Raw genomic sequence first — 9,376 nt, 5'->3', positions numbered from 1 at the left:
CAAGGACTTTTCAGCTTCTCGCTCTGTCCTGCCAGCGAGCAGGCTAAGGGTGCAGCAGGAGTTGGGAGGGGACAGACCCAGCACAGCTGACCCAAACTGGCCAAAGGGGTATTCCATACCATCTGACGTCATGCTAAACAATATATAGGGGTGGCTGGCCGGGGTGGGGGGGCCGGCTGCTCGGGGATAGGCTGGGCATCGGTCAACGGGTGGCGAGCAATTGCATTGTGCATCACTTGTTTCGTACACATTACTATTAGTAGTACTATTATCATTATTATTATTATTTTCCTGTCTTAATAAACTGTCTTTATCTCAACTCACAGGCTTCACTTTCCCGTTTCTCTCCCCCACCCCAGAGAGGGAGGGGGGAGGGTGAGCGAATGGCTGTGTGGTGTTAAACCACAATACTCTTCTTGCTTATTCCCCATGCTACATGCATTGATGTACAGGCACTTCAGGGAGCTGAGCACACCGATTTCACCCTAGGGGGGTGGGAGGCCTCCCAGTCTTCCTCACTGTTAGAGTGCTGCCCCACCTTTGCAAGCCCAGCTTCTTCCCCATTCCCCTTCGGATCTAGTTTAAAGCTTTCCAAATGAGCCCTGCTAATTCCTGTCCCAGAATCCTTCTGCCCCTGTGAGATAAACCTTTCCCGTGTATTACTGTCAGGACTGGTGTCTTATAAAACTAGCCATTATCAAAAACCCAAAGCCCTGCCTGTAGCACCAGTCACATAGCCAATCATTCATGGACCGGATCCTTCTATTCTGTCCCACATCATCACCCCAGAATGGAAGGAGGGAAGAGAAAATGACTTGTGCACCAGACTCTTTCACCAACCACCGTCCCAAGGCCTTGAAATCTTTCTTCATTCCCCTCAGACTACAGGATGCAGCTTCCTCCCCACCTATCTGGAAGATCAGTAGTGGGTAGTAGCCTGTGGAGCGCACCAAGTTGGGGAGTATCCTGGTGATATCCCTGATCTGGGCTCCAGGTAGACTACAGACTTCCCTTCGATGAGGGTCAGCTCTGCATACTGGGCCCTCTGTTCCTCTCAGAAGGGAATCTCCTACTACAATTACCCTTCTTTCTTTCTTTTCGGAGGCAGTCTTGAGGCATGGTGTCAACTGCCTCTTCTAATGTGACCTCATAGGCAGGACTTCCACCACATCCTCACCTAGCTCTCCTTCAAGATCCAGGGCCTCAAACCTATTATGGAGGGGCACCTGGGGAAGCGAGGTAGGTAGGTAGGGGGGTTGCCTGCGGGGCCGAACCGGGACTCGCTTCCAACCCTCCTCATATTTTTGGTCCCCTCTCTCTGCCTGACAGCGACAGGGCAGGGGCTCCACCACCCTCTGGAGGGCATCCCCGGCACCCTTCTCTCTGGCACACCAAGGACTTACTCCACCAGTCAATCTTCTGCTCACACACCCTGCTGCTCCATAGTCTCTCCACCTCCTCCTTGAGCTCAGCCACCATGGTGAGCAGACCTTCCACCTGAGAACAGGTAGTTTCCCTGCTGCCCTCCCCTGGCAGCGGCAGGCTCAGGCGCTCCCTGCAGCCAGAGGCCTGAACAGCCCTGTTGCTGGTCAGGCCCAGACCCTCCGTCTGGGTCACCACAGTCTTTTTGGAGTGAGTTCTCTGCCTAGTGAACACCATGATAGGTGTGCGATCTCGCAGACTGCCAAGAGTTGGTGCAGAGCTCCCGCGCCCTGCCGCGCCAGCTGCACACCAGTGTGCACGTGCTGCTGACTCCTCCCTGCTCGTGGTGGGCAGCAACTAGTCATTGCTCTCCTGGAGGCTTTTTCTAGGCAGAGGGCATGGGCACAGTTGCCATTGCCCTGGTAACGTCCACTCCCTGTCAGCCTCTCTTCCTAGAGCTGGTGGGTGCTGCCTGGTCATGCTGCTGTCCCGGGCCACCCCTGGCGAAGCAAGGGCCCAAAATCCCCCTGTAACTCGCGATCAGGTGCTGTGGCTGCGGCTGCGCCAGCTCCGAGGCGGCCGACCTTGACTACTCATTTTGTCTAGCTGTTTGGAAAAGTAGGCCACTGGTGTTTTCCAGCTTCCCAACATCTGGGTCATCACACTGGCTGCCACCTTGCTTGTTTCATGAACAAACAATTGAAAGAGTTTTTCCAGGTTTGGCAGCCCTAGTGTAGTCCCAAAGCTGGGAAAAAACAAGGAAACCTTGAAGAAAACAGGGAGGCCTGTAGCTTGTGTAGTCTTTCTATAGCTTGTGTAGTCTTTTAGCTGAGAAAATAAGGAAAGAAAGACAACACTAGGGATGGGAATGACATTAGGGCCCTCTTTATATCATCAAATCCTTTACAGCACTCAGCAGTCCACTCCAACATATTTTCTGATCCCTTTGTTGCTTCATACAGAGGCTTTGTTATTAGTCCAAATTTGGGGATACAGATTCGACAAAAACCTGCCATCCCTAGGAATCCTCACAATTGCTTTTTGGTTTGGGGGACAGCAATTAGCCATATAGCTTCTTTTCGCTCTGGACCTAATGCTCACTGTCCTTGAAAAATATCAAACCCCAGCTACTGCACTTTCTCCTGGGCTATCTGGGCCTTTTTCTGGGATACTTGGTATCTGGCTGTTCCCAGGTAATTTAACAAGCTGATAGTCAATTGTACACATTTTTATTTGGTTGGGGCTCCTAGCAACAAATCATTGACATAGTGCAATAATGACCCTTCATTCTTGCTTTGCCAGTTATTTAAATCTGCCCCCACAGCAATCCCAAATAACATGGGGCTGTTCTTGAATTCTTATGGTAGTACTGTCCAGCACATTTGGTCTTTTTCCCTGTCGTGGGGTTTTACCACTCAAAAGCAAATACAGTCGGACTATCAGGCTCCAGGGGTATACAAAAGAAGGCGTTTTTAAGATCCAACACTGTAAAGTAAGAGTCTCTTTAAGATTGTGCTGTTTGAAGGGTGTACGGATTCAGCTCTGCTGTGTGGATGTCTTAAGTTATTTTGTTTATGGCTCACAAATCTTGCACAAACCTATATTCACTGCTATTCGGTTTCTTTACTGGGAGTGTTGGCGTGTTAAAACTAGATTGACATTCACGGATTAGCCCATAAGATAGGAAGTTGTCTATTAGAGGTTCCAGCCCCTTCCTTGCTGTAAGGCTAATTGGATATTGTGGCACCTGTACAGGTATAGCTCCTAGTTTTAGCTCAACCAGAACTGGAAGCGAATTTTTTGCTCTCACAGGCTGTATTCCTTCTGTGAGTCAGCACAGGCAAGCAACAGGAACAACCACAGACTCGCAGCTAAAATGCAAAGAGTAGATTTATTCTTGTTACTTAGCCAACCGGGGGATCCCCAAAGCAGCACCCGAGCAGAGGTACACGAGCACAGGCATGCAAGCGGGAATGCAGGAACCACTAAACAGGGTCTGTGCTAGGAGACCGCCAGCCTGCTGGTTTCACCTGTTTTTATCAATAGTTCGTGCAGGCACAGTTTTTAACCACCATGCTGTGATTCTCACTGTGCTTCTTTGATCTTCTTTGTACCATGGCCGGGAGCTCAAGCACATCCGATAGGGCACCTCCATGTCCATCAAACACCTATGTTATCTATGCACAGATGTGCTACTTGTCAAACACATAGAGCACAAACAGCAGAAGACATAATTTATGTTTTTCTCCATTGCTGCTCCCCAGACTTTACGCATTCCCAGCTGCAAGGTCACTTGAGCATACTTACAATCCTCCTCACTAGTCTTCCATTCTGATCCCATCCTCCTTGCCAATCTTCCGCTTTTAACCCATTCCTCCCAACACCTGCCCATATGAAAGGAGCCACTGCGTTCAACACCTCTTCAGGGATCTGCTGTCTTTCTCCTGTCTTTGGCTCTGTCAATAAACAAATTTGTGTCTTCCATGCATTTTCAGATGGAATTTCAAATTTTATTCTGGTTGTAAAGAAGATTACCTGTGCACATAATTTGCACAGCAAATCTCTTCACAACAAAGAGAGAGGACATTCAGGCATATATAAAAATCAGTACATCAAAACCTTCCCTCCAATCTCACAATCCATGGGTTGTAAAAAGTGTCTTAAAGTCTGTTTCCCAGTTGCTCTAACAATCAGGATTTTTGCTTTACTTAAAGGTCCTTTGCAATTTGTTACTACTGAATGAGTTGCTCTGCTATCTAAAAGGAAATTCTCCCCCCAGCTTCACTGGAACCAGGGCATCTGCTGGGGAAACTGGAAGTTCATCCCCCAGCTCCTGTCAGTCTTGAGTCCTCCAGCATAATCAAAGCACGCTCTCTTTCCTCACTGCTTGCTTTCTTTTTCTTTCTCAGCAGACATTCTTTCTTCCAGTGCCCCTCCTTCTTGCAGATAGCACACTGATTGGGGCTCAATTGAGCAGTCTTCCCCTGACTTCTCTCGCCCTTGCCTCCCTAAAAATTCCTCCTTCACCTTTACTCCTACCTCTGTCTTTCATAAGTGATGCCTGTACTCTCATTTTCTTTCTCTTTACTTCTCAGTTATTGTAAACCTTATAGGATCTGTCAATCAGCTGTGAGATCGTCATTCCTCCATCCCCCCTCTATCTTTTGCAGATTTTTCCTAACGTCTGGGGCTGACTGCCTTATAAACAGCATGGCAAACATTTTTCTATTTTCCTCCTCCTCTGGGTCTAAATCTATCCATTTTCTGCCTGTTTGACAGAGGCATTCAAAAAAAGCAGAAGGGTTCTCATCCGGGCCCTGGTGGATCTCATATAATTTGGAGAGGTTTTTTCATTTTGGTACCCCATGTTGAATCCCATAAAGGATTAACTGATGATATTATTCTATTAACTGCTAGTATTTGGGTTCCACTTAGGATCTTTCTTAACAGGTAATAATTCCTCTACTTCCTCTCGTGGGTGCCTCTTCCTTGTTTCTGCCTGAGCTTTTTCTAAAACCACTCTCCTTTCCTCTGCAGTCAAAAAGGTGTTTAATATAGCTTGCATATTTCCCCAGTTAGGGTTATGAGAAATCACAATAGTTTCTAACAGCTGATGCACTGCTGCTGGATTATCCCTATAAGATTCCACAGATTGTTTCGAATTTAACAAGTCCAATGTTGTAAACAGAACACAAGCAAAAATGGGTTCTCCCTCTGGTCCCACCGCCTGTCTTAGCAGAGCCTGGATAACTCGCCCTTCATCTTCTGTCAGGTGCGAAGTGCTATTGGGATAAAATTAGAATCATCCTGGGCCTTAGGAGAGGCATCCAATGCCCCTGCAGAAGCCTCTGAAGCCTGAGCCTCAGGAGAGGTCTCCATCCTCACAGAAACCTTTGGAGAAAACTCTGCAGCTCAAGCCTCAGGAGAGGCTTCCTATGTTCCAGCAGAAATCCGACCCCTGGGAGAGGCCTCTGATGTCCCCACAGAAGCCTCAGAAATAAGGGAAACCTCTGGGTTATATGGCGGTGGTGCTGAGGATGCCAATAACTGCACCTCTTTTTGTTCTAGATCTGGATAAATTTTAGGGGGTATAATCACTCCCTTTCTTCCCTTCCTTTTTGGTGCTATGCGTAATATGATCTTCCCACAATACACACTCAGCCTTCTCAGGTCCTGATACAATGACATAAAAGGAATAACAAACATCAACTCATCTCATTTTCCTTCTCACTGGCAAAATAATTGCAATATGGTATCATAATTGAACTATCTGTTCACTGGCCATTGTTCCCCATCATCTAGTTTGTACTGAGGCCACTCTTGATTACAATATTGCCTCATTTTACCCTTTGTCATATATTCACCACCAAATTTAGATCAGTTTTTAAGGCTTGGGAGAGGAAGGGGCGATTCTGGACTGACCGCTTCTCATTCTCCCTTCGACAGTTGCTCACACCGGTCTTTGACTTTAATGCATCAGTGGGGTCAGGTAGCTCACAGGGCCATATCCTGTTCTTGCCAAACCACAGCGCCTATGTGTGAGGCTGACAATCTGCTCTCCAAATACCCATAGAAAGATATATATCATACTCACCAGTGACTTCTTCTTTATCCCCTGATGTTTGGTGGATTCCTTAAAGTGTTGCATTGTTGTACCGCTCACTGGCGCCAGACTTTCGTAGGGTCAAGGTCAGACCCTGATAAAATCACTGGTGTGTGCTTGGTCTCTGGCATCCTCACCTCTGACGCCGACAAGTTGGACTGGGCAAGGCTAATTTAGGGGTCCCATCTGGGTCACCAAAACTGTTATCTTTAGGTTTGTGCCCAGTGCGCCTCAACAACAAGCACACAGACTCGGAATCCACACAAAGGTATTTTAATTAAATAATTAATTATATTATTCTGCAGAATCAGGTGCTTGGCAATCTTTCACAAAGCAAGCACACCTCTGGCTTGAGTCACCATTATTTATACACAGAAAACTTGTGAAACTATCTCTCTGGCTAATTTTGATGGGTTGTTTTAGCTCACCTAACTTATCTCTGTCGAGCCTGTGCATTACAGAGGACCAGCGGGGGTGGGGGACAGGACGGGACACACCAAATCCCACATTTCCATACATTTGCATTTTGATGGGTATGTTTTTTGATATGCTAGTGTTGTGGTTTAACCCGGCCAGCAGCTAAACACCACACAGCTCACCCTCCCCCCTCCCTCTCTGGGATGGGGGAGAGAAATGGAAAAGAGAAGCCTGTGAGTTGAGATAAAGACAGTTTATTAAGACAGGAAAATAATAATAACAATAATAATAATAATATTACTAATAATAATGTGTACGAAACAAGTGATGCACAATGCAATTGCTCACCACCTGCTGACCGATGCCCAGCCTATCCCCGAGCAGCCGGCCCCCCCACCCCGGCCAGCCACCCCTATATATTGTTTAGCATGACGTCAGATGGTATGGAATACCCCTTTGGCCAGTTTGGGTCAGCTGTCCTGGGTCTGTCCCCTCCCAGCTCCTGCTGCACCCCCAGCCTGCTCGCTGGCAGGACAGAGCGAGAAGCTGAAAAGTCCTTGGCCTGGTGTGAGCACTGCTCTGCAACAATTAAAACATCAGCATGTTATCAGCGCTCTTCTCATCCTAATCCAAGACATAGCACCCTACCAGCTACTAGGAGGAAAGTTAACTCTATCCTAGCTGAAACAAGGACAGCTAGCGACTCTTAATGAGCAAAAGGTTGCCATAGGTCGGTCTGGAATCTTCCTTCAGCTGTTTTCCCCCTTCTTGTTTTTTACCTTTCATCCCTTATCTCCCTTGCTTCTGCTAGCTCAAGGCTACCAGTCTCCCCGTTTTCTTCAAGGTATCCTTGTTTTCTTCAGTTTAATACTACAGGAAAACAATTTGGAGATAACATAGTCTGATAGCCAAGGACTCATCTGTCTCCACTGCAGTTCTGAACCTTCCAGTGTCAATTCCTATTGCAGTCATGTTAGGGGAGAAACTCTAATGTTTGCATAAAGATAGATGTGCAAGAGGTAGGCAGGTGGCCATACACTTGAGTGATTAGATTAAGAAGAAATATTAAACAGTTACCTTATTTCCTGAGCACAGCCTGCACATATGCAGAATTAAACAGAAGTGCTGCAGAAAAATATTATTAAATCATGTAATTAAAAATGTTTTCCATAATGCATATTCAGATTGCCAGTGAAGCTGTAATTGCTGGAATCTTTCACTTCAGAACAACAAATACGAAACCTTAAATACATGTGATATAAGTAACATCGGTGCGCTCTGTACAAACTTCTGCAACATGGACCACATGCATTGGACTTCATCCTGATCTTTGGATGCCTGGTTGTTGTCCAGGCTGCTGTAGATCACCTCCACAACAATTAATTCACCTCTCTCCATGGTGGTCCACTTGCCTCAGTAACTTACAAGATATTCCTTGAAGGGATACCTTTTCTTCACACTCAAAAGGAACTGCCTCAATAGGCTGAGGACTTTTGCCCCTTTTCCAATCCCTTTGTCAATGGCCTTATCCCTAGCAAGGGATCCCAGATGCTGGGCTTCTTTGCTCTCTAATTCCTGACTATTGGCCCTTTTATCTCATCATTGGAGCAGCCAGGTGACAATGTGCTTGCCAGGGTGACGGCTGAAATCTTTTCGCATATCTGCAGCTCACTCAGGGATAGGGATGATGTGGTTTCTGACTCGTTTATTATTTCTGTCTCTTCCCCATCCTGATGACCCTGCTGCAGAACAGGCTGCCTCTTCCAATTCTTCTTCCTGATCCCTCATAGGGTAAGTATAAGCATCTTCTTCCAGTACTGAATGAGTTGACTTCCACTTCCATTGTTTCTTCTTGACTACAAAGGCAAGTGATACAGTTGAGGTTTGGCTCCCTGGTTTAGCCACAGTGTGTGTTTTGTCTTCAGATGCAGAGACCCTTTCTTCCCCTTGAGTGTGCTGAATGGTGTTGAATAGGGATCAGTAGACATAGGCCATGCCCTAGCACAGTGCAAGAAGTTATGTCTCTCTGAGATTACAATGGTCAGGGCATTCTTTTTTTCAGATGTTCATCAGGATTCCACACTTGTTTGGGGGAGAAGTCCCATACAATCAGAGGTACTCACCATTCTAGGTACCTGCCCATGTTCTCCCACGCACTGTGCCACCCATAACCACACTGCCTCTGGGAAAAGATGGTGAAGGGACTAGAGGGGATGAGGAGCGGCTTCATGGGAAGTTCAGATTTGATATTAGGAAAAATATTCTTCACTGAGAGGGTGGTCAGGCACTGGAAAAGGCTCCACAGGGAAGTGGTCACAGCACCAAGCCTGCTAGAGTTCAAGAAGTGTCTGGACAACTCTCATAGATAAATGGTTTAACGCTTAGGTTCCCCTGTGTGGAGTCAGGAGTAGGACTGTGATCCTCATGGGTCTCTTCAAACTCAAGATAACCTATGATTCTCTGATTCTGTGGTATCTCTGAGGGATTCTTAAATAATTAACTTTAGGAAAAGTCGGAAACATTCTGGAGACATAGCAGTAGGAGCATTTTAAGTTAACCAAGGATGCTTAAGATACTGAATAGTTAATGTAACAAGGCAAGAAATATCTACCCTGCAGGAGAAGGGGAAGTTGCCACTCTTTGTTTTCTCCACCAATTGGCTATCAGGGGAGAAAAGGGGAAAAGTGTAATTGTTAATTGTCTCCAAGAGATGATTCCCAAAGTACAGGGAGAACAGCAATGCAGGGCCCAAATACCAGATTTGGCTCAAGGCCAGTTCTTTTATCATCAGTTTCCCAGGCAAAACACAACCAAGTGCTACACAGCAAAGCAAACTGAAAAAGCCAAAAAAGGCATGAATCAAATAAAACAATGTCAAGAAACAAATAAGTCAACATCATGACCAACAACTGCTAAACAGATATAATAATGACA

The 9,376-nt window shown here is 46.4% G+C and overlaps 2 long non-coding RNA genes across 2 annotated transcripts in view; one reads left to right on the top strand and one right to left on the bottom strand.

Annotated features, from left to right (window-relative positions):
* The first annotated feature begins 202 nt into the window (after positions 1 to 202).
* LOC310888737 overlaps positions 203 to 9,376 on the top strand; it is a 66,709-nt gene continuing 57,535 nt past the window's right edge. Inside the window, exon 1 of the long non-coding RNA XR_014576111.1 lies at positions 203 to 8,233. This is a non-coding gene — a long non-coding RNA (uncharacterized lncRNA). The remainder of the gene's footprint in view (positions 8,234 to 9,376) is intronic.
* The window catches only part of LOC310888738, a 37,342-nt gene continuing 36,128 nt past the window's right edge, over positions 8,163 to 9,376 (bottom strand). Inside the window, exon 3 of the long non-coding RNA XR_014576112.1 lies at positions 8,163 to 8,298. This is a non-coding gene — a long non-coding RNA (uncharacterized lncRNA). The remainder of the gene's footprint in view (positions 8,299 to 9,376) is intronic.

Source organism: Anser anser (genome assembly GCF_964211835.1).
Source record: "Anser anser genome assembly, chromosome: W".
Lineage (NCBI taxonomy): Eukaryota > Metazoa > Chordata > Aves > Anseriformes > Anatidae > Anser > Anser anser.
The sequence above is the reverse complement of the archived record's forward strand: the minus strand, read 5'-3'. Positions and strand labels throughout refer to the sequence as shown.